Below are 23,223 nucleotides of genomic sequence, written 5' to 3' on the forward strand. Positions count from 1 at the left end.
GACGGGAGTGCCCAGTCACCCTTCCGTCCTCGGCGAATGCTGTGCCTGATAAGCAGAGGGACCAGCTGATTCTCATCAGCCCATGAACACCACACACAGAAAGAATTAAGGAATGAAACCTAAGAGTTAAAGAGGAATATGGTTACATTTTACCGATGAGTCATCATTTCCCACATCAGCTCAGCTCTGGACTATATCAGAGACATGGATGGGGTTACCCAGCACAGCCCAGACCACCAGGAGAGGCCGTGCGGGCAGGATCACCTGCACCGTCTTGCACAAATAAATAAGCACGAACGGTTCAGAAAGACCAGCAAAGTAACGTAAGTACCAGAAGCCCAAGAAGTGGTGATTCCGGAAGGGAAGTCTGAAATATCTCCTCTAAACTTCACAGTCTCACAATTGCCCTGATTACCCCATGGAAACAGGATGAACTTGTCAGGTAGGTTTTACCCATTTGTTAGCTTCTTCTCACTGTTGCCAAATATAGGTCCCAGGAATTGTGTTTGATCACTCTCTCTCTGACCGTTTGAGCCTCTTTCTCTCAGGCACAGTGGAACAGAATAACCCCTTTTAGTCTGTCAGGCGGCACCTGTAATATCAGCTGTAAGGGATCCCGTCCGATTGGGCCATGGATCGGGCAAGACCTAGAAGGTTATCTAAAAGGTGGACTGTCCCCACCCACAAAATTCAAAATTACATTAAATTAAAAGTAAATTATAAAGCAAATGTTGGAACGTTAAAAATACTGCATTTCTTATGATGATTACTTCATCACTTTTATATTTGTATATCAAATCATTTATCCTTTCCAAAATCTCTTTCTCCCTCTCTCTCTGCCTCAGCTGGGCTGACTTTAATGATCCCAGATGAGAAGGCCCAGCTATGCCCTGGGTCCCGTTGGACAACTACCCAAAACCCAGGAATGGGACAGCCCAGTCCTGGGATCATCAAAGAGTGCTGAAGGAGACCACATAGGGACAGACATCATTAATTCTTTGCCTTTTTTTTTTCCCCCGTGGTCTGCCCTTCCTTTTCTACCATAAACTAGATAAATGTATTATAGTGACATGATATTTAGCATGGTGGTGGCTGAAAAGGGAAGGGCATCTCAAACCCCGGTAGATTTTTCTTTGCCTGTTACCAAATACTTCTTTCAGGTAGCTGACCAATCTGTAGAAACAAAACGCTTATATCTATTAATAGTAAATACTCCTGAATTGTCACATTTCTGGCTCCTTTGCCATTTAAAATTTGAAATTTTTTTTTTCAACCAGCCCCACAGCTAGTGGGACTCTTTTTTTTTTTTTCCCAACGTTTATTTATTTATTTTTGGGACGAGAGAGACAGAGCATGAACGGGGGAGGGGCAGAGAGAGAGGGAGACACAGAATCAGAAACAGGCTCCAGGCTCCGAGCCATCAGCCCAGAGCCTGACGCGGGGCTCGAACTCACGGACCGCGAGATCGTGACCTGGCTGAAATCGGACGCTTAACCGACTGCGCCACCCAGGCGCCCCTAAAATTTGAAATTTTTAAAAGATGTGTTTTTCGACATCTCCAGGATTGGGAAACCCGAACTTTCCACTGGATCTGAAAAACCGTAATTTCTTTTTGGGGGCAAGACTTAACCTTTAAATTGCTTTTCATGTTAATTTGACTCTGCCTCCCCCGACCCCCTCCTTCTCTTACCCTGTTCACAGTTGTCCCCGCGTGGACTGACAGTTTCCTGTCACTGGAGCCGTGAGCCACCTGGCCCTCCAGTCCTCTCAGCCAGCCCAGATAGAAAGGAAGAGATGGCCCTCTCGTAACTGAGAGTCTGAACATCCACTGCGGTCGGTATTAGCACAGGGACGTGTGACCCAAGAAACAGTGGCTATTCCTTTCCTTGGAGGTCCTTTCGGAAATAATCCTCTGTCTGGACAAACAGGTTGGTTCAAGTACTGCCCTGCCTAAATTCTGAGCGAAACAGGTCAGGAGACTTCTAGTCTGAGGGATCTGTTACTGGTGCTGAAGGAGACTCAGCTGATTGAAGTCAGAAGGCAAGAGAACCCTCACATCAAACCCCAGGTGAACCCTACGTCTCTCCTCTCAAGGAAAAACCCTTAAGCTTGTTCCCAGAGTCACAAAACACAGGACTTGAACAATGTGGGGTAGGGGCACCAAGCCCCACACAGTCAAAAATCCACACAGAACTCTTGACTCCCCCCCTCAAACTTAACCACGAATAGCCTTCTGTTGACGGGAAGCCTTACTGATCACATGAACTGCGCATTTTGTTAGAAATGTTGTGAGGGCGCCTCAGTGTTTCAGTCAGTTAAGTGTCTGACTCTTGATTTCGGCTCAGGTCACGATCTTGTGAGTTCAAGCCCTGCCCCCGGCTTTACACTCCGCAGAGCCTACTTGGGATTCTCTCTCTCTGCCCCTCCCCCATTCCATTCACCCTCTCTCTCAAAAAAAACTTTAAACAAATGTTATGGAAAGAAAATTTATTAAGAAATTCATTTTAAAACAAGGAAGTACGGGGGCGCCCGGGTGGCTCAGTCGGTTAAGTGTCCAACTTGGGTTCAGGTCATGATCTCGCGGTTCATGGGTTCCAGCTCCGTGTCGGGCTCTGTGCTGACAGCCCGCTTCGGATTCTGTGTCTCCCTCTCTCTCTCTCTGCTCCTCCCCTGCTCACACTGTGTGTGTGTGTGTGTGTGTGTGTGTGTGTGTGTGTGTGTGTGTGTGTCTCAAAAAATAAACATTAAAAAGCTAAAAATAAACATTAAAAAACTAAAAATAAACTTTAAAAGAATACACTTACAGTACTGTATTTATCGAAAAACATCCGTGCATCCGAGTGGACCCATGCAGTTCAAACCCAGGTTGTTCAAGGGCCCACCGTACATTTATGACTACCACCAGCACCGTTGAAGAAAAAGGCACTTCTACACAAAGCTGAGGAGCAAAATAATCAGACTCAGCATAAGATGAAAGACCTCATTCTCATTTTTATCAATTTGCTCACTAAAATTCCGATTGTTGTGACAAAGTAATTATGTAGAGGAGGAGCTATTTCAGCTGACATTCTAATAAAGCAGCAGCAGGGGGCTAATCTACCAACGTTATTGGGTAAAGAATTACAAGTTGAAGCCAAATTGTAAATAAATGTCCCACTGCTCTTACAGAGTTTGAATATACTAAAATTAATGCCTAGAGCCTAGCAGTGCAATTAATTTTGATATAATGCCCAACGTAGAGTGTGGGCTTATTAGCTAAGCCCTAAACAGCAAAGACAGGTGGCTCAAGAGCTTGGAGCCCGAGGCACCAGACCACTGTGCCCAAAATGTATTTCTTAGCTAACTCCCCTCAGATCTTCGGCAATGGAACTGAGTGAGGCAAAAGTGTCCACCACACCTGTACTTAAGCATAAAAGTGTTCTTTTTCATGCTGAGAAATTTGTTGCTAAACAGATGCAAATCCCACCCTACATGCCACCAACGCTAGGTAGCCAGTGGAGCAAAGGTGAGAATTTGAGCGTTCCTTTCTAGAACAGAGATAATGTTTCAAAACAACCACCAGCCCCACCACATCATCAAAATATAATTTTATGGGAAGCCTTCTGTAATGTATACAAATGTCAAATCACTGTGTTGTACACCGGAAACGAATATAATACTGTATGTCACCTATACCTCAAGTTTTTAAAAATGTAATGTTGTATAAAATGTAATTTGTATAAAATGTCGACTCTCAATACATATTTGTGTTTTCACAAGGATTCAGTAACTGTTCACGTATAGTTTTTTTCTAATGTGTATTTATTTTTGAGAGAGAGAGAGAGAGACAGAGTGTGAGCGGAGGAGGGGCAGAGAGAGAGCGAGACACAGAATCGGAAGCAGGCTCCAGGCTCTGAGCTGTCAGCAGAGTGGACAAGGGGCTCAAACAGTGAGATCGTGACCTAAGCCGAAGTCGGACGCTCGACCGACTGAGCCACCCAGGTATCCCTGCTCAGGTATAGTTCTAAAAGTAATTTTAGTGGGCTTTTTTGCTGTCCCCTTGTACTGCATCAAAGCAACGGAAAACCTGTATTTAATTTTAAAAAGCATTCTAAAATGTCCAAGTTCTTAAGGCCCAGAGGAGAACAAGGCAAAGCTGAGCCCTTCACAAACAGTAACAGAAATGATCTCATTAAGTACCACTGTCCAAACATGTCTGCTTTTCAAACAGATCAGGGAGCGAAAGATCCAATGGAGTGCTGGTTTCTACTTTATCTCCACCTACAGGTTTTCGCTTAAGCTGAGCCTGAAGCTTATGTTCTTTACAGGGTTCGCTTGTTCTAGAAGGAAAGAAAAACATTCCAAAGGAATGATTTTAAAAACTAGAAATTATGGTTTAAATAATGCTATCACTATTGGTCGAAGCCTGCAATACAAAATCAGCAACACAAAAAGACTCTTTAAACGTTCACACTGATTTTCCCCCTAATTTTGGTTTGCCCTGCTGCACCCCTCCCCCATCTTTTAGGGCAACACAAGCCATGTCTGTTCACAGCAGTTGTTTTAGAGAGAAACAAACCCCTAGGCCAATTAACCCAACAGGAGCTAGTTAGTAATTTGTGTGATTCATTCAACTGCACAAATATTTTTGTGCATCTACTAGGTACTTGGGATACAGCAGTGAAGAAAGCAACCATCAAGAATCTCTGGCCCCGGGGTGCCTGGGTGGCTCAGTCCTAGGTGTCCCACTCTTGATTTCGGCTCAAGTCAAGATCTCCCGGGTTTGTGGGTTCCAGCCCATGTCAGGCTCTATGCTGGCAATGAGGAGCCTGCTTTCAATTCTCTCTCTCTCTCTCTCTCTCCCCCTCTCTTCCTGCCCCTCCCCCACATGCACGTGCACTCTCTCTCTTTCAAATAAATAAACTTTAAAAAATAAACTGGAGTTCTATTCAGGGAGTTCCTTATTTCTGTTGGTGTGTCCCACATATCCAAACTTCTGTTTTTCTCTTATTAAGCCTGTGTTATACGGCTCAGCTGAGAACTAAAGAGGATAGAAGGAAAATTATTTTTCCTTCCCTACATAAGGACCCCGATTTCTCCCTTTAAAAAAATTTTTTTTTGAGTTTTATTTATCTATTTTGAGAGAGAGAGAGAGCATGAGCAGGGGAGGGGCAGAGAGAGGGAGAGAGAGGATCCCAAGCAGGCTCTTCACTGTCAGTGCAGAGCCCAGTGCAGGGCTTGAACTCACGAACAGTGAGACATGACCTAAGCCGAAAGCAAGGGTGGTAGGTTTAACTGACTGAGCCACCTGGGTGCCCCAAAAAGATTTTATTTTTAAGTTATCTACGTACCAGTGTTGGGCTCCAATTCACAACCCCAAGATCAAGAGTCACATATTCCACCTACTGGGCCACCAGGCGGCACCCCCACCCCCATTTCCCCCTTCTTAAAGACTTCTTGCTGAGATAGTTTTGTCTTAGAAAGATGACACATCTCTTAGCAGAACTCTGATCCCCAAAGTGTATGTCCCATGTCTTTGAACCCATGGTTTAATTTTTCAATCCTGCATAAATCACCCTACAAATCCCCATTTATTGCTGCCTTCTGTCCTTAGCATTTAACTTGGAAATGCTTTCCAGTGATAGCTCTTCCTTCTTATTTGCAGAAAAGATCTTCATTTTGGAACTTCTTGCCCTCAGATGAACACCGTAAACTTTACCTTTCCGTTGGCTACAAAACCTTCAACTCTTAAAGATGGCATTTGCTTTTGGTTTGGGCATAAAACTTTCTCCTCCAGCTACTCTTTCATCACAATTATGAACTTTACCAACTAAGACGTTTCCTCTTACCAATCCCCAGCCTCTCATCCATCCATCATCTACTGCCCTTCTCACTCTCACTCCCCAAGCCCCTTTTCTGTGCCCTCTGAAAACAGCAATAATTTCCCTGTTATTCAGAGATGGGGGGTGGGGACCCATCTGTGGCTCATGTGTACCTTTTTTTTTTTAATTTTTTTTAACGTTTCTTTATTTTTGAGACAGAGAGAGACAGAGCATGAACGGGGGAGGGGCAGAGAGAGAAGGAGACACAGAATCAGAAGCAGGCTCCAGGCTCTGAGCTGTCAGCCCAGAGCCCGACGCAGGGCTCAAACTCACAGACCGCGAGATCGTGACCTGAGCTGAAGTCGGACGCTTAACCGACTAAGCCACCCAGGCACCCCTGATGTATACCTTTAATTACTAACTTCTTTTCCTGACTTAGTCATTTCAAGCATCATCACCAGAGAAAAGCTAGAGATAGTATTTTATAAAACACATTCACCTAAATGTAACAGAGACAATGCCATTATTTCATTTAAAAAGTTTTATTTTATTTTTCTCTTTTCTCCAATTTTTCATTAAAAAATTTATTTTATTTTATTTTTCTCTTACTGAGCACTACATTTTCCAGCTTACCTTGCAATTTTACTGGGACTCTATGACTCCGTACTGGCCAGTGGGGGAATGGGTGGAAATGACATAAGCCACTCCCAGGTCTGAACATTAAAAAATATCACGCAGTTCTACACCCTCTCTTTCCTGTCTTCAACAATTTTGGAGGCTGCCTGTTGAGGCTGCATCACAAAACAATGGAAATACGGATCCCATGGTCTCTGGAAAGATAACTCCCAATGACCCACATTTGAATCTAGTTCGGTTGTGCCAACCCACTGAAGCCATGGAATTTCAGGGGTTGTTTCTATAACACAGTCTAGGATATTCCACTACCATATTCGACCTTAGTTAACTCTTGTTCTACTTCCCTATCTCCCAAAGCAACATTTCACAGATGGAGAAACCAGGGCTCGCTGAAGCCTGTGGCCTGGCTAAACTAGCACAACTAGGAAATGAGGCAGGCATCCCTCTGTCCTCTCCATACCAGAACTACTGTCCTATTCCTGGGGCCCTCCGTATACACTTTCTGTTCTTTGTCAGGTAGGGAAGGGAGAAACCTTTTTCCCTCCACCCTCCTAGGATCCCTGGCTGGGGTCCTATAAGTTAGGTTGACAAAAGATGAGGTTAGCAAGAGGAAAAGGAAACAGGAGTTTATTAACATGTGCATTGTGCATATGCATGGGAGCACTCAGAGAGGAGTAACTCAAAGAGGTAGTTAGAACTTGGGCCTATATACATCTTAGCAGAAGAACAAAGAATTTTTAGAGAAGTGACAAGACAAAGGAACAGGATTTTAAGTTGCTAGGACAGCAAATTGTGGAAAGGCAAATATTAAGAAACTAATGGAAGATAAAGGCTAGTTACTAAAATTTGTTATGTAGATGCCTCTGGTGCCATCTCTGGGCTAATAAGGGTCTAGAGTTGTCTCCAGTGATTAACTTCTGTCCTCGATAGAGAGGGGAACAGGGGGCACCTCTACAAATTTATGTCCTGCTTTTAGGTAAATATGGGGAGGGCAGAGAGCTTTTCTTGTACTGTGTCTGCCTTTTCTCAATTGCCTTCAGCTCAAAATAATTCTTATTCCAAAGTAGTACATTTTGGGATGGCATATTCTGCTACCCTTCAGTAGTGGTCTACAATTTTTATTGGACCATTCATCCTCAATTATCCTACACTTACCCTCTTCAGAAAGGTCATTTGTAAATAATTGCCATTACTCTGTTTAATGTTCAAAAAGTGATAGAATGGGCACACCGCATCTGTGGCCTCCTGGGGAATAATGGCAGACCTCTCTCATGTTTGGTTTATACAACCAGAATATTTGCAAGTTTCATGCTTCCAGCCAGTAAGGCAAAACAAACAAAAAGCCACATATTACAACCAGTACTATAAGGAAGAACCAAAACAAAAGTCACTAGGTGATGTCAAAAGGGCCTGAAGGAAATCGTCACAATTCAGTCTTCTCTTATACCATGTTGTATGGAACCTCTACACCATTTTGTCATTTTGCAGCATGCTGCCATTTATAAATAATGACACCTCCCAAAAGACATGGGGAACATAGTTTTCCGTGTGTGTGTGTGTGTGTGTGTGTGTGTGTGTACATGCCCAAACTTTAGCGATGACTTTGTAAACATTCTTGTATCTAGTTTTCTCTCCCTCTATATCAATAGCACCACCATCTACCCACTTATCAAAGCCAGAAATCTGAGTGTAACGCCTGAGTCATCTGTTTCCTTCACCCGCCAGCAAGTCCAATAATTCTTCTTCCAAAATAATCCTCATCTCTGACCTCTCCTATCCATCTTCAATGTCATCTCATCTCTTACCTGAATTAATGAGTAGCTTCTGAACTGGTGTCCCAGCTTCCAGTTGAAATTTCTATTACCCCAATCTCCTCAGCAAAGTGATCTAAAAACATAAATCAGATCATTTCATCCTTCCACTTAAAATTTATAATAGTTTCTTATTGCTTAAAATACGATCCAAACTCTACTATGGTCTCCAAGATTCTACATGACCTCGGTCTGCCCATCTCTCTGGCTTCATCGTATAGACTTGTTCCTACTCCAGTGACAGTCCTGCCAGCAGCTCTGTCTCACCTTTGCCTTGGGATTTGCTCTTGCCTCTACCTGGAATGCTTCACCCTGGCTGCCCTCATGGCTGGCTTCTTCTAATCCCTCGGGTTTACTTTTAGTTGTCACTTCTCCAAGGTGGACTACTCTGACCACCTTCATGAAGAAGGTCCTTCCCTCATTATTCTCTAGCATGGTATTCAATCTCCTCAGAAAACTTATCACAGTCTGCAGTAATTTTGTCCATCGTGTGTTTACTTGCCTGCCTTCCCCACCAGAACGCTGTGTTTAGAGAGGTAAAATGATAATAGCTAATACTTTCTTTGTGCCACAGTCTACCTTAATTGCTTTATATATGCAAGCATAGCCTGCCAAATATCTCCCGAAACAACACCTTTTGTTTTTTGATACCCAAACATCACAGAATGTATGTATCTCTCAATACAGAGTTTGTTTTAAGCTGATGGAAAATTTTTATATTTATGTCTCCAAAAGTCCAATATAGTTTAGCCAAACAATGTGGGGGGAAAGTTGTCCAGTTTCTTTCCAAATTCAAGGGGTAAAACAGCAGCAACAATCATAGACGTTTTGAAAAGCACAGTGAGTATCCACAGAGGGGGTGTAGTCTTGGATGTTGCTGATGCTCAGAATGACCTCAGAGTGTCACGCTCAGAGTGAGTCATGCTCTGTCACTGGCAATTGTCCTGAATGCATTTACCAGTGCTTTCCATATTGAGCCATTGTTTTTGCTGACAGCTGTACAATGAGTACCAGAAAAGTTCAGAAAGTTTTAAAGAGAATGGTAGATAAGAAATTACAAGGATAAAAATAATAACTACAATGGAAAAGATGTTGCTGTACATAGAACAACTGTTTTAAATTTTTTGGTGATCAATATTTTAAACATTTTGCATAAATGTGTTACATAGATGTGTTAAGGAAAAAAACCTGTTTTTCTATCCTCTTAGGTTCTGTCTCAGAGACCTGCAAATTAAACTGGCAAAAGACAAATTAGCAAGAGAAAAGACAGATTTTTTATTCCTGTATATTTATTTTTCACTGCAAAATGAGACTCAAGTAGACAGAACTTAGAGTTTATATATCATCTTACTAGGGGAGGGGGAGGAGCAGAGCAACACTTCCAGGAGAGCAAATGACTTCTTAGAAAGAGGGCATAAGGGGCACTTATGCAAATAAATTTTTTGAAAAATAAATGTGCCTTTAGAAAAATAGATGGAAGATATGATAGTTTGTGACAATGTCTATCTGGGTATCATGCAACTTCTGACTTTTCAACTCCAAGAAGAGAAGATTAGAGTTGCTGCTGGAGGGTGGGGGGTGCATTTATAACAGTCAAACTCTTTTTTAAGGCTCAGCTTTTAGGCAGATAAGACTGCTTAGGAACTCAGATGACTTTGTTCAAAATAATTCCTATGCCAAAGTGACATTTTGGGGGGAGGTATATCCTGATCGCTTCCAGTGTTTTAGTATACTTTAGTTGTGCGTTAGGAAATTGGTTGGGATTCTGGGTTGAAATGTAATATATTATACATATTTTTTCCTTTTAAAATAATGTGAGCTCTTCCTTTCCAACCCCAGCCCAGCAGAATGGCTCCTGCGAAGAAGGGGGGCGAGAAGAAGGGCTGTTCTGTCATCAATGAGGTAGCGACCAGCGAATACACCATCAACATTCACAAGCGCATTCATGGAGTGGGTTTCAAGAAGTGTGCCCCTCGGGCACTCAAAGAGATACAGAAATTTGCTGTAAAGGAGATGGGAACTCCAGATGTGTGCATTGACACTAGGCTCAACAAAGCTGGCTAGGCCAAAGGAATAAGGAATGTTCCACACCATATCCAAGTGCGGTTGTCCAGAAAAACATAAGGAGGATGAAGATTCACCAAACAAGCTCTATATGTTGGTTACCTATGTAGCTGTCACCACTTTCAAAAATCTACAGACTGTTAACATGGATGAGAACTAATTGCTGATTGTCAAATGAAGGTATAAAACTGCATAAATAAATAAATAAATACATAAGAAATAGAACCCAGTTAGCATCTTCACACAGAAAATCTAATTTTCAGATGCAGATTATTAATATATACTGAGATACCATTATTAATTCACTTCAAGCAAATGTCTGTCTTACGTGATAGGTAGTTTTATTCACCTTCCCTCTTTTTGTGAGGTATGTAAAGGTTAAGTAACAAGCCCAAGATTCTAATGGAAGTAAGTAGCAGAGCTGGACCTGAACCCAGAGATCCCGAATATAAAACCTGTCTTCTTAACCACTTCAGGGGCTAAAGGGCCTCTCCCAAGGAAAGATCCACATCTATCTAATGCATCTATGTATCCCAATGCCTGACAAGGCTCAGCCCGTAGTAGCTGATCAATTTCTTATCCCAAATGAATTAATTAATGGGTTGAAGAAAACCAGAATAAATTACCCCCAAATATGCCTTTTTGACATAAAAATTATTTTCAGGTGAAAGCAATTAATAAGTCGCAAATGCAGGGGTGCCTGGGTGGCTTAGTCAGTTAAGTGTCTGACTTCGGCTCAGGTCATCATCTCCTGGTTCCTGAGTTTGAGCCCTGTGTCAGGCTCTGTGCTGACAGCTTGATCCTGCTTAGGATCTGTGTCTCCCTCTCTCTCTGCCCCTCCCCTTCTCACACTCTGCCTCTCTTGAAAATAAATAAACGTTTAAAAATTTTTTAAAAAAGAAGCAAATGAAGGAAAAGGTCTCTCTGCCCTCCCCCTACCCTGCCTAAAGGCAGGATATAAATTATTCTTCTTTGGAGACAGACTTTTATCAGATGACATCAGAAGAATCCATAAGCAAACCTTCTTTCGTTAGTTTCCTGCCTTATATTTATCTTCCCACAGTTTGTCACCCTTGGAGACCTAAAACTACTTCCTTTCATCCTATCATTTCCCCACAAATGTATTGCTCTTTGTTGAAGATGCTACAAGAGCCAGAGTTCTAAGCCACCTCCTCGAGTTACTCTGAGTTTCTCCCATGTATATATGAGATATACATGGTAATGAGCTTTTGTTTTTCTCCTGTTAATCTGCTTTTTGTTACAAGGGTCCCAGACAAGAATTTAAAAGGCTAGAGTGGCAAGGATCTTCTTTCCTCCCTTACAGATGAAGGAATATATTTTAAAAAACACTGTAACTACATTTTGCCAAAATAACTGGCCTATCATCTTCAAAGATGCCAAGACCCTAAAAAGAATTCCTGAGGAATTCTTCTAGGTTGAAGAAAACCAAAGAGATATGACAACTAAATGCAAGGTGACCCTGGATTGGATCATTTTTCTCTACAGGATACTGAACAGTTGACAAAACATGAATAGGGACTGTGGACTAGGTGACTAATGATAGGACTGACAGCACACGTGAATGATATGAAGATTACTTCAAAGTGGAAACATCTGCAACAGCAAATGCAAAGAATTCCTATGTGAACTTCCCATATATGACTACAATAGAGCTTTGTGAGAGTCAGCTACCTCCTCCAGGGAGTTCTCCAATCAGGGAAGCCTGACCTTGGGGACCAGGACATTCCAAAAAATTGTGTAAACAAGCTTCATCCCAACCTTCTGTCCTTTGAAGCCCTAAACACCTCTACCTTATTAAGGTTGATGTATAAACCCCTTCCTTTAGCTGTCCAGGTTGTTTCTTCATCTGAAAGCTTCCACATGCACAAACAAACTTTTCTCCTGTTAATCTAATGTCAGTTAATTCACAGCCCCCCATTCAAATATAAAATGGTAGAAGAAAATTTTCCTCCCACCAAAATGTATCACTGAATTTCCTGATTTTGACAGTTGTATTATGGTTACAGAGGAGTATCTTTGTCAGGAGAAAATTTGTCTTCTATGAACATTTTTGACACCTACAGAGGTCTTTTTTCTTTTTTTAAGTTGTGAGGTAAATAAAGTTTGTACCAGGGGGAATGGGCAAGTTATATGTAATGGAAGGATGGGTGCTGTTGGCCACATATATCAAAGGTATAGCCATGCCTGTCAACAGAGGCCAGAGTTGTGGAGCCCAGAGGAACTTCCTCCAGGCTCAGACCCCCCAAGGTCAGGTGCTTGAGGAACCTGTGGCAAAACCAATTGAGAAAGGAGCAAAGGGTAGAGCTTTTATTTATTTATTTATATTAAGTTTTTTATTTTAATTCCAGTATTGATTCCAGTGTTATATTAGCTTCAGGTGTACAATATGGTGATTCAACAATTCCACACATTACTCCATGCTCATCGTGATAAGTGTGCTCTTTAATCCCCCTCACCTATTTCACCCACCCCCACACCTACCTCCCCTCTGGTAACCATTGGTACAAAGGTAGAGCTTTGAGTCGGTTTTACTCTTGTGCACGTTTTGACTTCCTCACACCCACCACAGGCTGTTACCATCACCTTGTACACCAACTCTAAAGCCCACCTGGGTTCCCCAGAGTGAGACCGAGGGTAACACAGGGCTTAGAGTGGGCTCAGAATATGCCACCCCAAAATACGCCAGTTTGACATATTGACTATTTTGAGCTGAAGGCACTTGAAAAACAACAGGTGTAAGAAAGGCACTATGACTTCCCCTTTTCCTCCTGAAAACAGGAGATAAAACTCCCATATGTAACAGACCCTCCCCTGCACCTGGAGGAAAAGAACATTCTCATCACCAGAGACAGGGAGTCAAAGCCAAGTTGATTTTTTACAAACAAATTTAACCAAAGTAACCCCTATCCTCCTTTAGTCTCCTCATACATTTTAGTTGCTTTTTCATAATTACTACTCTTTGGTCAATCTAGTATATAAACACTGAGGCCTTACTGCTTTTTTGAGTCTTCATTTTTCTGTGAAAGCTCATATGTACATATAAAAATAAAATTTGTTTCTTTTCTTTTTAACCTGTCTTATGTCAACTTAATTCTCAAGTCTAGCTGGAGTTCCTAAGAGGGTAGGGGAAAAGTTTTGCCTCCTATGTGACCCTAATAAAGTCCACTCGGGGAGGGGAGGCAGGGTTCTGAAGATTACTGCCATCAAAACAGAATTTTCCTTTACTTTTTCAGCAGATTTGCTGTCACACATGCACTTGGGTTATCCTCAACATCAAGTCAACATCAACATACACCAACAAAGGAAGGCATAGAACTGACCATGTTTATAACAGAGCCTGTTTTCCATGACAAACGACTTAATTTGGAGGACAGTGTAGAGTCTTGGCTCTCCAATTTCCCGCTAACACTGAGTTAATGCTGCCAGTCTCAGGGATTTATTTCAATTCACTTTCATATATTAATTTGATGCACAGAAATCATTAACTCCTCCACCATACCTTTGTTCTCCTGATGTTTCCCTTTACTGCCTGGAAATCTTGCTGACTGTCACAGATTTGCGAGGGTGGCTCTTGGTTTTGATACACTTTAAGGGCCCAGTGGGGCTTCTAGGTTCTTCTTCACCTCTGTGTATCAGCCATAACTGCCTAAGTTTATGTTCTGCTTGTTGAGTAACACTTTAGGCTTTATTTTCACCGTGTGGAGGATTTTATCACCCTGAATCGACCCAGTTACTGTGCCCATTTAATTATACTGCCTAATTTTCCTACTTGGGTAAATCTCTCAAAATCTTAGAAGGCATTTTAGAGAGTAATCAGACTGGTTCCCGAGATTTTACTCTCTACACTCAAGAATTTTATTTAAAATGAGCATGATTGTAAAAAACAAAAACAAAAACAACCACCAAACATGGAAAAATTATTGGAAGAAAATGCATCCAAATATGTTTTGGGAGGCGGGGGGCGTCTGGGTGGCTCAGCTAGTTGAGCGTCTGACTCTTGGTTTGACATCCAGCCCCAAGGGGGCTCTGCACTGAACATGGAGACTACTTGAGATTCTCTCTCTCTCCCTCTGTTCCTCTCCCCCACTCACACTCTCTCACTCTCAAATGAAAAAAATATGCATACGTTTTTTTCTTTTTAATTGTCTATATGAATTTATATATTATTCATAGTGGGAAATGTAATTACTTTGTTAAATGAAATGAACAGAGAACATTCTCTTTCTTTTCAAAAAAAATTTACACATAAGGGGAACCTGGGTGGCTAAGTCGATTAAGTGTCCAACATCAGCTCAGGTCATGAATTCGCAGTGTGTGGGTTTGAGCCCCACCTTGAGCTCTATGCTGACAGCTCAGAGCCTGGAGCCTGCTTCAGATTCATTGTCTCCCTCTCTCTCTCTCTGTAGAGTCTTGGCTCTCCAATTTCCCGCTAACACTGAGGGAAATGCTGCCAGTCTCAGGGATTTATTTCAATTCACTTTCATATATTAATTTGATGCACAGAAATCATTTAACTCATACTGTGTGTCTCTCAAAAATAAATAAACATTAAAAAAATTTTTAAATCTTCCACATATCTTTAGATCAGGGTGAAAATAGGTAGCCCTGGTTTAACAGAATAAGAAATATTTCTCTGATGAAAATCTGTTTTCCTATCAACTCTCACTATAAGATTAATGATGTGGTCCCACCAAAAAAAAAAAAAAAAAAATCCCTTCACTAAACTGAGTTTTAAAAAAGTTGAATAAGGGAGCTCCTGGCTGGCTCAGTCGGTTGGGCATGCAACTCTTAATCTTGCAGTCGTGAGTTTGAGCCCCATCTTGGACACAGAGATTACTTTCTAAAAACATTTTTTTAAATTAAACAAGAAAGAAAACTTTTAGTAGTGATTATTTGGCACTTTTAAAACTTGTGGATGGACTCAAAACAATGAATAATGTAGTTTCTGTTAATAAAAGACTCCTCTGTCTCTCCACCTATTCATCCAATTCCTGAGCCCCCTGAGGTCTTAGGCGAGCAACAGTGAATAAGACAAACCTATCCTTGCTGCTCTGAAGTTAGCAAGCTACAGAGAATGGCAGCAATGAAACAGGCCATCAGGAGTGATTGCACTGGGGGCATGATGGACCCTGAGATCAGAGAGAGGGGCAGCTGGGAGTAGTAGATGACCTCTTTGGACAATGTCTTGATGAGCTTACTTAGAATTTCCTAACCTTAGGTTATATATATTTTTAAGTTTTTATTTTCATTCCAGTTAGTTAGCATACAGTGTAATATTAATTTCAGATGTACAATATAGTGATTCAGCACTCCCATACAACATCTGGTGCTTATCACAAGTGCCCTCCTTAATCCCCATCACCTATTTCCCCCATCCCCCCTACCCATCTCCCCTCTGGTAACCATTAGTTTGTTCTCTAAGGGTCTATTTCTTGGCTTTTCTCTCTCTCTTATTTTTTCCCTTTGCTCATTTTGTTTGTTTCTTAAATTCCAATATGGGTGAAATCATATGGTATTTGTCTTTCTCTGACTGAACATTTCACTTAGCACTGTACTCTGTAGCTCCATCCATGTCATTGCAAATGTCAAGATTTCATTCTTTTTGTGGCTGAATAATATTCCAATATTCCAATGTATGTACATGTATATATATGTATATATATCTTCTTTATCCATTCATCAGTCAATGGATGCTTGGGCTGCTTTCATAATTGGACCATTGTAAAAAATGCTGCTGTATCCCTTTAAATTAGTGTTTTTGGACGCTTTGGGTAAATACCCAGTAGGGCGATGGCTGGATTGTAGGGTAGTTCTATTTTTAACTTTTTGAGGAACCTCCATACTGTTCTACCACCAATGGAACATTGGCTGCACCAGAGGCTATATTTTTTTAGATGCAAATTTTTGGGTAAGTCTTATTGGCCAATCCTTTGGCTAGGGGAACACAGCCCCCAGCTGCGGATGGAGCCCTCCCATTACAACCTTTACTACTGAATATTGACATGATCTGCCCCCTACCACCTCCACCCCAAGAACTGAGACAATATGTCCAATTCACTTAGTTGTCTTGGTGTCTAGCTCAGGGCCTGGCCCATGTAATACATTTAATAAATGTTGAGTGAACTGTTTGCTGATAGTAATGACACTGCATATCCTTGCCTTATATGAGGGTACATGGGACTCGCCCTGTGATTCTAAGGAATAATGAATTAATGAGAATTATTACTCATTACTGCCAGAGAGTAGAAGCTGGAAAGCTTAAAGCTATTATTTTTAAGTGCAAATGTGTAAAATAGTCCACATTATGTAGCCTCATGAGTGCTTCTCCTGATCTTATCCAGATGTGGCTACAGAAAATTGTGGCCTGAGATGGCCCCAACACAGAGACAGCCTCACCAGGCCAAGGGCTGCGATGCATCCACACATGCACATATATCTCTCAATCTGCCAGTGAGGATCCCAACACTCCTGACCCAATTTTCCTTCTCCCCAGCTGTACCCCAACCTCTGAGGACAAGCCACCCCTGCCACATTTCTTCCTGGACAATGTGTGATAGGAGAGCCAGAGGAGGTAAGGAGTTTGTAGGAGAGGAAAAACCTTTCCTCTACCCTCCTAGCTTCTCCAGCTGGAGCCTTGTGAATTAGACTGACAAAAGACAAGAAGATTATAAAGGATTAACAAGAGGAAAATAAATGAAGAAACCAGAAGTTTATTAATATGTGGTTCATACACATACATGGGAGCATTCAGTGACGAGTCACTCAGAGGGGTGGTATAGTGTATTGGGCTCATATAACATCTTAACAAAGAATAGTACATTTTTAGAGAAGTACCAAGACAAAGGAAAAGGACTTTGAGTTATTAGGGTTGGCAAATTGTGGGAAAGCAAATGTATGAGGAAACTAATGATAAATGAGGGCTAGTATTCACAGGTTTGTTATATAGATTCTTTGGGTGATACAGGTCTAGAGTTGTCTCTGGTCCTTTCTGGTAGAGAGAGGAGGGGGACACTTTTATAAATTAATGACCTGCTTTGCAGAGAATGTTTGTTGTGTTTGCTTCTTCTCAACTACCTTCAGCCCAAAATAATCCTTATGCTAAATTGGTAGCAGACTATGCCACCCTTCAAGTTCCAACAGATTTGGTCAATCTATATCCCTAAGAGACCTCAGAGCTGGGAGACAACACACTGAGGCTGAAGAGAAAGGGTGTTTTGAGGGGATGTGGTTGTTGACAAGAGACTTGTGCAAGTATGGGTTACAACAGAATTCATGGAGACATGAGAAAGGGGACATGAGAAAGCCAACTAGGCATTATGACTTGGATCTTCTTTGACATCTTAGAAGAGACAGGAGTAAAGAAAATCATTTGGTTATCTACCCATCTTTCTTAGTCTGTTCAGGCTGCTGTAACAAAATACCACAGACTGGGTAGCTTCTAAACAGCAAAAACTTATTGCTCAGGTTTTGGAGGCTGGAAGTCCAAGACCAGGGTGCTAGCATGGTTGGGTGAGGGACCTCTTCTGGACTGCAAACTTCTTGTTGTGTCCTCAGATGGCAGAAAGAGTCTCCCTTATAAGATCATTAATCCATTTATGAGGGTTCCACCTACCTTCATGACCTATGTGCCTCCCAAAAGTCCCACCTCCTAATACCATAACCTCTGGGAGTTAGAATTTCAACATATGAATTGGGGGTGGGCACAAACATTCAGGCCACAACACCATCTATCTCTCTACTTTGTTTTTTAGAACTATACTTATTTAAATGTGACACCATTCCAAAACTGAATGATGAGGCCACTGCGGACATGAACACCTCTACTTGGTCCTGATGAGAACTGATGGGCATCTCATCATGTCTAGCACTGAACCTTATCCTCTTCCCACAATCTGCTCTACCCACAACCCACTCCTCAGCTAATGGTAACTCCATCCTTCCAGACACTCAACCCAAACCCTTGGTGTCCTCCATGACTCCTTTCCTCTCATTCCAGCATCCAGCTCATCAGGAAATCCTCTAGGCTTGACCTTCCAAGTACATCCAGAATCTGACCACCTACCGCCACCATGGCTCCTCCCAATTTGAACATCTATTATCTTAAATTACAGCAATGGCCTCCCAACTGGTCTCCTTGCTTCTACCCTCAGCTTCCTACAATCTATTCTCAACAGAGCAGCCAGAATGATCTTTGTGCACCCTTTCATAAGGTACAAAACAATTCAACTCATTTATCTCCTGTGCTTAAAATGCTGCAATGGTTTTCTTCTTCCTTACGATAAAAGCCAAAGTCCTTTTTTTTTTTAATTTAATCTATTTTTTAATTTACATCCAAGTTAGTTAGCATATAATGCAACAATGATTTCAGGAGTAGATTCTTTAGTGCCCCTTACCCATTTAGCCCATCCCCCCTCCCACAACCCCTCCCATAACCCTCTGTTCTCCATATTTAAGAGTCTCTTGTTTTGTCCCCCTCCCTGTTTTTATATTATTTTTGCTTCCCTTCCCTTATGTTCATCTGTTTTGTATCTTAAAGTCCTCATATGAGTGAAGCCATATGATTTTGTCTTTCTCTGACTAATTTCGCTTAGCATAATACCCTCTAGTTCCATCCCTACCCTATGACCCAGCAATTGCACTACTAGGTATTTATCCAAGGGATACAGGTGTGCTGTTTTGAAGGGGCACATGCACCCCCATGTTTATAGCAGCCCTATCAACAATAGCCAAAGTATGGAAAGAGCTCAAATGTCCATCAATGGATGAATGGATAAAGAAGATGTGGTATGTATATACAAAGGAGTATTACTCGGCAATCAAAAAGAATGAAATCTTGCCATTTGCAACTACATGGGTGGAGCCAAAGTCCTTTTAAAGGCTTAGGAGGATGTGTTCTGCCCCACCCACCCCACTTCATATACTATTCTTTCTTTGGATAACTCCCCTTCAGCCACAATGGCCTCCTCACTCTTCTGCACACTCAGTAGGCACACTCCAGCATAGGAGCTTAGGGACCCTGGCTGCTCCCTCTGTTGAAACCCACTCAATAGCCACAAAGCTACCTTCCTCCCCTCCTTCAAGTGTTTGCTCAGATGTCACCTTCTTTGTGTGTGTGTTCATTTAATTTTGAGAGAGAGAGTGAGCAGGGGAGAGACAGAGAGAGAGGGAGACAGAGGATCCAAAGCGGGCTCTGGGCTGACTGCACAGGGCCCGATGTGGGGCTCAAACTCACGAACTGTGAGGTCATGACTTGAGCTGAAGTTGGACACTTAACCAACTGAGCCATCCAGGAGCCCCCAGATGTCACCTTCTTAATATGACCCTTTCCAAAATTGCAGCTGTCTTGAGCCCCACATTCCTTATCCTTTTGCCCTGCTTTATTGTTTTTAACATGTATCATCTTATCTATGCTGCTAAAAGTTCAGCCTGACCAGATTATAAACTCCATGAGTCCATGAAGACAGGTGTCTTTATTTTTACCCTACTTTATCCCTATCACCTGGAACATTGACTAGTACAGAGCAGTTATTCAATGAGTGTTTGAAGAATGAATAGAGTCAGTTTACACCAACAAACAATCAAGGGTGGCTTCTGAACCAGGGGACCTACCAATGCCAGGCACAGCCCTCATGCGCTGGAAGTGAGGAGTGAGAATTGTCTCTACTAACAAGTACAGGCTGGGGCAAGAAGTCAATCTCCAGGACACCCAGCCATAGGGCACACAGATTTTCATCTTCATTATTAATCTGTGTTGTAGCAAGACAAAGGCAAGGACACTAACGTTGACACAATTTGAAGACAATTCTTATAGTGTCTATGCTTCATTTTGTCCAATGGCCAGACATGTAGCAAGCCCAAGCTCCAGGCTGGACGAGGACAGCTGTATGGTTTCAACTAAAGTCTTGAGCACATGCAATATACTCATATATGAATATAGTTTATAAATTCCTTTCTGAAGGTTCAAATGCAGTTGGTCTCCATTACAACATCTGGCAGCCCTAAGCAAGGTAGAAAGAAAAGCCAGCCAGAAGGAGGCTCACAGGTCTCTTCAATGTTTCCAAGGAGAAATGTTTACCCACTCATCATCAAGATAAGATCAATCAATGTTTGCCCCCTCACCGAGTAACAAGCAGAAGCAAATGTACCTACTACTGCAGTTACAGGGTTTCACCAGTGAGCTGAAAGCCAGCACTGCAGATTAGCTCTATGAGAATTGTGGAAAAGATGTATCAATAAGTCCCTGGGCTGGGACGGGGAAGGTGGTGCTATACACAGAAAGAAGAAAATTGTTATTTTTCAAGATAGTCAAATGCTGTGGTTAAAGTGTGTGTCCCATATGTTGAAGTCCTAACCCCCCACTACCTCAGAATGTGACCTTATTTGGAGGTAAGGTCTTTACAGAGGCAATCAAGTTAAAATGAGTCATTAGGGTGGGCCTTCATCCAGTACGACTGGTGTTCTTATATAGGGGAAACTTGGTCACAGACATACAGGGAGGAAAGATGATGTGAAGAGTCATAGGGAGAAGATGGCTGCCCACAAGACAAGGAGGAAAGCCTGGAACAGCTTCTCCTCTTGTAGTGCTCAGAGGGCACCAATCCCTACACACTGATGTCAGATTTCCAGCCTCCAGAACCATGATACCGTATGTCTCTTGTTGAAGCTACACAGTTGCAGTGCTTTGTTACTGCAGCCCTAGCAAACTAATACCACAAGAAATGTGTATTTCGCGGTGAAATGCATATAATAATCCTGCCTCTTATTACTTCACTGACATTTCAGAACTTGTTACAACCCAATCGTTTGTTATGTAGCTCTGGGCGGTGGATACCCGGGTGTCACCAAGATCTCCATCAGTGTTTGTATGTTACAAAAGAATGTCACTTCACTGCGAAAGATTGTTTGTGTTACCTTTGTCTGCCTTCGCCAACCCTCCATTTCCCTTCCATCCAGTGTCTTCACTGGAAACTTGGAAAACTTACCTTTCTTTTCCCAGTGCCCACACCTCCAACCCCATCCCCCACCCTCCCCAAGGCAAACATTCTGTCTCCCTTCAAGAATATGCTTGGCTAGTGATTCTTTTTGGCAAAACCAGACTACCCTTTTTCTCAATTCTCTCTCAACCATCAATTCCTGCCTTTCGGGGTGGGCCTTCCACAGCCCATTCCACAGCAGATTTATTACCCACTCCATCTTCCTTTTGCACGATTTAATCTGCTGTATTTTAATTGGGTAATAAAACTCTGTGTGCCACCCAGCAAAATTCCAGAGCAAGCAATCACCAGGGACACTCTCTCAGCAGCCAATTTCTAATTATTTATTCAGGCCCAAAGCCTAATTCCACCCCTGAGTGCAGTGGTTCTGGGCTGCCGCGCTCCCTGTCTGTGGAGGGGGAAGGGGCTGGGTGGCAACTTGGGATTCCCTGTGAGCACTCCCCTAAACAACAGACTGTCTCTGTGTCCCAGTGGCCTTGGTACCTGGGAGAAGTCTCTCCTCTGCTATCACGGTCGCTCAGGAATCAGATTGCCATCACGGATGAGGAAGTGTCCCTGACATGTAAGGAAAAACAGGGACTAATCAATTCATGGGGTCATGGTATCAGGACAACTGGATAGCCATCTGGAAACCAACTGACACAGAATAAATTCCATATAAGCAAAGACACTGAAGGGCAGCAGAATATGGCACCCAAACTATAGGAGTTTAGGACATGCCACCCCAAAGATGCTGTTTTGTGAAAACATGACACTTTGTTATTTGATTATTTGGGGCTGCACACACTTGAAAACAGCAGATGTAGGGAGAGGCTTTCTCTGAACTCCCTTACCTGGCTAAAGATAGATCCTTCAAAAGAAACTCAATTGTCATACATCCCCTCCCATACATCCCCTCTAGAGTTTCATCAACCTGGGAAGACTGACTCCTGTCACAAGAGAGGAGAACAGACATCGACACTGCACCAGACAAACTTTGTCACAAACTGTCATACCTCCCATCTGTCCTTCTAAGGGCCCGTTCATGTTTCCTAAAAGTCATTTACTCTCCCCTTGAGATGCCTACATTCCCCATACCCTTTCGCTATTAAGATGAGATCTAATTCTGAATTCTAAGCCACTTCAGGGGGTTACTCATTCTTCCCTGGGTGCTCCTGTGTAGACATGAGGAACACGTGCTTATAAACTTCTGTTTGTTTTTCTCGTGTTAATCTGTCTTGTATTACAGGAGTCTCAGCCAAGAATTCAAAAGGGTAGAGGAAAGATTATTTTTTCTTCTAATAGCAATATAAATATGAATTTATAAAAATGTTAGGATAGAATATGGAAGAATTTTTATAACTTCAAATAGATTTGGTCTTTCTAACTATTGCACAAAATCTAAAAACCTTAAAAGACCATATATTTGACTATATAAAAATTAAAACCTGTGGTGCGCCTGAGCGGCTCAGTTGAGCATCTGACTCTTGATTTCAGCTCAGGTCATGATTTCACATTCATGAGATCAAGCCCACATTGGGATTCTCTCTCCCTCTCTCTGCCTCTCTCCTGCTCAACCTCTCTATAAATCAATCAATCAATAAACAAATATTTTTTAATTAAAATTTGTAAAAAATGTGCATCCTCTCCAAAAAAATCATAAACAAAATCAGAAGATAAGTGACAGATTGGGAAAAATACTCACAACTGTGTCACCCTAATATTATATATTAGGTACCTCCTACAAATCCATAAGAAATAGCAACAACCCAACAGAAAAAGTTGCAAATGTCTAAGCAGAAAGTTTGTTGAAGGATAATAAAGAGTAGCTCTTAAATTTTTTTTAGTATTTGAAAAAAATTGTTAACATTTATTCATTTTTGAGAGACAGAGAGAGACAGAGGACAAGCAGGGGTG

At 42.0% G+C, this 23,223-nt stretch overlaps 2 long non-coding RNA genes and 1 pseudogene across 3 annotated transcripts in view; 1 reads left to right on the forward strand and 2 right to left on the reverse strand.

Moving 5' to 3' along the window:
- LOC123385498 overlaps nt 1-1,823 on the reverse strand; it is an 89,588-nt gene extending 87,765 nt beyond the window's left edge. Inside the window, exon 1 of one of the 2 annotated variants that reach the window (XR_006598138.1) lies at nt 1,691-1,823. This is a non-coding gene — a long non-coding RNA (uncharacterized LOC123385498). The remainder of the gene's footprint in view (nt 1-1,690) is intronic. The other variant, XR_006598139.1, reaches the window with a different exon arrangement.
- LOC101093187 lies at nt 1,790-10,504 on the forward strand (annotated as a pseudogene).
- LOC123385499 lies at nt 3,877-21,882 on the reverse strand. Its single transcript, XR_006598141.1, has 3 exons — nt 21,811-21,882; nt 8,243-8,324; nt 3,877-4,319 (listed from the first exon to the last, which is right to left on the reverse strand). It is a non-coding gene; the product is annotated as an uncharacterized LOC123385499 (long non-coding RNA).
- Nucleotides 21,883-23,223: the final 1,341 nt, after the last annotated feature.

This window comes from Felis catus, chromosome B2 (genome assembly GCF_018350175.1).
Source record: "Felis catus isolate Fca126 chromosome B2, F.catus_Fca126_mat1.0, whole genome shotgun sequence".
Classification (NCBI taxonomy): Eukaryota; Metazoa; Chordata; class Mammalia; order Carnivora; family Felidae; genus Felis; species Felis catus.